The sequence below is a fragment of the Hemicordylus capensis genome, chromosome 3 (genome assembly GCF_027244095.1).
Source record: "Hemicordylus capensis ecotype Gifberg chromosome 3, rHemCap1.1.pri, whole genome shotgun sequence".
In the NCBI taxonomy this organism is placed as follows: Eukaryota; Metazoa; Chordata; class Lepidosauria; order Squamata; family Cordylidae; genus Hemicordylus; species Hemicordylus capensis.
In genome coordinates this window covers 92,142,481-92,147,500 of record NC_069659.1, presented here as the reverse complement: position 1 = coordinate 92,147,500, position 5,020 = coordinate 92,142,481, and the positions used below count along the sequence as shown (strand labels likewise).

General features: G+C 46.4%; 1 protein-coding gene across 9 annotated transcripts in view; it reads right to left on the bottom strand.

Annotated features, from left to right (window-relative positions):
- Positions 1–2,819, bottom strand: part of KCNJ15 (potassium inwardly rectifying channel subfamily J member 15) — a 65,591-nt gene extending 62,772 nt beyond the window's left edge. For 5 of the 9 annotated variants that reach the window (XM_053313139.1, XM_053313138.1, XM_053313141.1 and 2 more), the window contains exon 1: positions 2,510–2,819. The gene's annotated coding sequence lies outside the window, so the exon portion shown is untranslated. Of the gene's footprint in view, positions 1–150; positions 245–2,509 lie in introns of those variants that run through there. The other 4 variants (XR_008320452.1, XR_008320453.1, XR_008320454.1 and 1 more) reach the window with 3 other exon arrangements.
- Between the last annotated feature and the right edge of the window lie 2,201 nt (positions 2,820–5,020).

Below are 5,020 nucleotides of genomic sequence, written 5' to 3'. Positions count from 1 at the left end.
GTCTTTTGACTGGATCTCCATGGTGGACATCTACATAGATTAAAATATGTAGCAATATAGCTGCAAAAAGTTACTTCATGCTAAAAAATCAAAATGTACATGTAACATAGCACATGAGGCAGCTTTGGCCAATTTTATGTTTCAAGGCACCTCATAGCAGTAGTGGAGATAAGTGTATTTGTCCTATTTTGTCTTAGCTTGGTTTTCAACACCTTTCACAGTTTATCTTGGTTTGAATTTCCTGAGATTTAGGCATAGAGCTTTCCCCTTTTTTTCTCATGATGTATTCCTCCTCATTATCCAAGAAATCCAGGACAGTCTTTCCAAAGCCTGTTTACTTCAGAGGACACAAGAATATTGTGTTATTGTTAAAAAAAACAACCACTTATACAGGTTGAGAAGGCATGGATGAGGAACAAGCACTTAGGGCAGGTAATGCCAGCCAGCACCAAGAGAGAATCAGCCAAAGCCCTGGAGTCTTGCAATTTTAGAATCAAAGCATTAACTTCTGTCGTCTCCTAGCCAGACTCTGCATCCATAACTCAAGACAAGTGGTTATAAACCACTATTTTACCAGACTAGTGCCCCACCCACCCCACTGCCCCAACCATAGAATTTCCTTCGTTTCCAAGGAAATCTGTCTATCTATCCAGCCAAAGAGGCTTCTAGTGGTTACAGTGTTGATTGGTATGGGTGGAGCTGGGTGGTAGCAGCGGCAAAGGAATCACAGGTACAACTTGTTTGCATTTGTCCTGACCCATTCTGACTGCCATTCTGTCCCTTGCCTCATCCCACTGTGGCGTTATCCCCAACCCAAAGAATCCCAGCCCAGGTGATGGAGGTTCATGCTGCAGCGGGGCGAGGCGAGACCTAGAGAGGCAGCTGAGATGGGCTGCGAACGAGCTAGAGCTATATATCATTTTCCACCACCACCCCAGCCCTGTCCATACTGGCTGCTACTGAGTGGTTGCTTAATAAATGAACTTCACTGGCTACCAATATGTTTCTGGGTGAAATACAAAGTGCTGGTTATTACCTATAATGCCCTTAATGGCTTGGCCCATGGTATTATTTCTCTGCCACCTACTGAGATCCTCAGGAGAAGTCTAATTGCAGTTGCCACTGGCTTGTTTGGTGGTGACTGGGAAGCAGCCCTTCTCTACGGCCACCCTGGGACTTCAGAATAATTGTTTTAATTGTTTGTATTTGTTTTTATTGTGGGTTGTTCTAGATTTTTTGAATTTTAAGTAAACCAACTCGAGCTGTTTTATATTAGGTGGTTTATAAATCTAATAAGTACACACACAAACTGATTGCTGCCATTAGCTAAGGGCTTCTTCCTCACTAATTGACATGCCAGTCACTGAACTGAGTTTGCTCTGGTCCAGCGGTAGAATTGCTTCTGTGAGTCAAGATGAAGGCTCTGTGGTGACGCCTGGTAAAGTGACTACAAAGGCTTCATCTTGACTCACAGAAGCAATTCTACAGCTGGACCAGAGCAGGAACAGGAGGACCATTAGAGGGCTCCTGTACTTGTTATAGCTGCGCAGAAGAGGGCATTTTGGCAGCCTTGTCATGCAGGCTGAGAAAAACTGAACCTGCTGAAATTGCCCCCATCAATATAACTATTGAAGGAAATGGGCATCGGTACAAATAGTTAACCTAGAGTCAGGGGCGTAGCAAGGTTGGAGTGGGCCCAGAGACAAGATTTTAAAATGGGGCCCCCCCACTCAAAGTCCAGGGCCTCCGCACACCCCAGGCCCCCAAGGATTTAAGTCTGATATTCCAAAATAAGTATGCTGCCTGGAAATACATTTCACTGAATACACACACGCACACCTCACAATATATAGTGATATACATTGAGTACTATACATTTGTTTTACTTTTAATGCCTAGAACACACTAGAAAGATGAATGATTAAAATGGGCCCCTCGCTGCAGATTAGCCAAGGAGACTTTCAACCATGCAGGGTGAGCCTATGTTTGTTTTCTCAGAATTCTGAACAAATTCAGTCAAGTTCGATTCCAGGAGGTTTTTCACAGGAGGCTTTTAAAGCCCTTTAAGACACATCTCCTCTGGAATGGAGGTGCTGCATTCACATGTTGGCCAGATTGACCCTGAAGTCCCTGCAAGTTATTGGGGAGCAGTTCACACACAAGAAAAATAAAATAAAATAAAAGCAGAAGACATGCTTCACAGTTCTCACTCAGACCTTCTGGGTTGCAAAACAACTTGAACATAAGTGCATTTATAAATGAATGAATAAAATAAATATAATACTGTTTCTTCCAGAAGTTTTTGTAATTTTCTGCCATGAAACAAGCCACTTATAGGACTTTTAAGAGTTTTTTTTAAGCCAGCAAATTTTCCAAGCTGTTTAAAAATAAATATTCAGAGACTTCTCAGTCCCTCCCCCCCATATCAAAGCCCTATGGCAAGCAGATCCCTATATATCCGGGTGGGGGGGGTTGGGAAGGTAACCACAAAAAGGAGTTCACACTCTACCTGGCAGCAGGGGGTCTTCTGCTGCAGAGAACAGTGGAGGCCTCTCTGGCTGCCTCCTCCTTCCTGGCTGGCTTGGGCCCTACTGGAGTTCAGGATTCACAGAGGCCTACACCAGACCTCCGTGGAAGCCCCGCCCACCCGCCGATCAGCTGAGAGGCGGGAGGAAAGCAGCTCTTTGCAGCGTGTCTGCTGCTCGATTGCCGACCAGGAGAACAAGCTGGAGAGAGGGCGAACAGGGCAAGTGGCTGAGGGGCCTTGGGGCTGGGCAGGGGGCAATGGGGAGTCACGTGAGGTGCCTCTGGGGGGCCCCTCCAGGCAGTGGGGCCCCCAGACAACTGCCTCCCCTTGCCCTATCGTTGTTACGCGCCTGCCTAGAGTGGGTGATGATTGGTTGGGCTGAGAACCAGCCTTAAAGAGAACCAGCCTTATTCTCAGTCGTACAAGGAATCTATGGCAAGTGAAGCAGAACTGGACCCCCTTTCTCTCTGCTCATCCAAGCCTTGCCATGAAATGGATGTCACATGTTGAAGAGATTCTCACAATCCACCACAATCCACCAAAAGTGGGCTAGGCTCCCTTAGCCTGCTTTTGGTGGATCCTGAGGATTTCCTCAGATTCTCACGACCCACCAAAAGCGGGCTAAGGGAGCCTAGCCCTCTTTTGGAGGATCATGTGCTGCCACGGGAGCCATGCGGCTCCCGGCAGCAAACCCTCCTCATTCCCCCTCCCCTGAGACGAGGTTAATGGAGTGAGCACTCCGCTAGCCCCATCTGTTTGATCGTGTATTGCCACGGTGCGGCTCTGCACTTGCGTGGGGCATCCTGGAACTTCCAGGCACCATTCGGCCCCTGATCGCCACAGTCCCCGCCCGCTCCATGACAGAGCTGGCTGTCGTGTGGGTGGCCAATCCGACCTCCCAGGGCTGCAGGAATGATCGTCTGGGGGGGGGAGCAGGCTAAGCCCCATTCAGGGGCTTAAGCGGGCTAAGCCCCACAAACCCCTTTCAGGCGAGTCTCACTGATCATGAGACTCACCTCGTTGTTTGGTATAAACCACTGTTTGCATTGCAGTGGCGAAAGAGGGTCCCTGGGATCTGGCAGACTGAAGAAGAAGAAGCTCCTATTTGTTCACTCACCATGAAATTCAGCAGCCTTTGGCAACATCCATATGAAGTATGTCTCTGATTGCAGCCATGCCCACTGAACACAGTAGAACTTACTTCTGAATTAACATACATAGACTCAGACGGCATACTTCATTTTAGAGGAGATATGTCTCTACTCGAATGGAACTTTCTCACCATTTCGTCTTCTAGAAACATGTTCTTAATTCTGTTTGGTTCTGGAAGTCACCTGCCTTTCCTAAATGAAAAATCATAACAAAGGCAAATAATGTATCTTACTTAAGTGCTGCATTTGATGCCCTGCCAAGAAGCATTTTTATGACCGCAGCTGTAGGTAATAAACATGTCTTTAGGAATAACTTACAATGCTTAATTCTAAATAGCGCTTTTCATCCGTGAGGACTCTTTTGCATTACATTCAGCACCAGATTGCAGCTGTCTCTGGAGTGGAGGCCACCAGTGATTTAACCGTGCATGTCAATGGGCAAAACAAAACATGACAAACAATACTTATCACAGAGCCAGGAGCCTGTTTTCTCCTGACACTGATCCTTAATAGCTCAATACACTCCATACACTTCTGATACTGTTAAAGCACTGTACCTTGTGCCTTTCGGAAGGTTTGAGATTTATTCTTAACTAATATATTTTCATGCTTGGTCCAAATTGCTTCTTAAATCCTGGATGATTTAAACCTCTGTGTATACTGATACCTAATATCCTTTGTATTGTGCGTCCTATGATTTCCATTCCCTACTGTGCTGAATTCACTTTGCTTGAAGTCATTGTTTGAAAACTCATTTCCACCCCTACCCCCATCATCCCTCTCTGAATTATAAGAACTGTAAGTCAGGCCATTTCTCAGTGGTAGAGCGCATGATTGACAACCATGATATCCATGTTTCATCTTCGTTTACAGGACAGACCTCAAATAGCAGGCCTGAGGCCACGAGACGTGTTTCTGCTTGAAATACCCTGGAGGGCTGTTGGTGGGGTTGCAAGTAATAATAATTTAATGTTTAGTATTTATACAGCCCTCTAAGGTCCAGATGAAGCTGACTTGCATGCAGTCAGAGCACTGGGCATCTAGGCCAGGATTGTCTACTCTGACTAGCAGCTGCTCTTCCAAGTCTCAGGAACAGGTCCTTCCCAGTTCTGTGACCAGAGGTGTTTTAAACTGGGAATGAATCTGAGCCTGAAGTCTCATAATTTCAAGCCATGCACTTGAAGCATGGGCAAGGGCTAAAGTGTGAGAAATTGTCCTGCCTAGGGCCACCTAGTGAGTCTATGGCAGAGGTGAGGTTTTAATCAGGGACTTCCGCAGCCAACGCTCTGTCTCCTAGTCACTGTGATACATGAGTTATGGCCTTTGACTGTTGTGGCTGGGA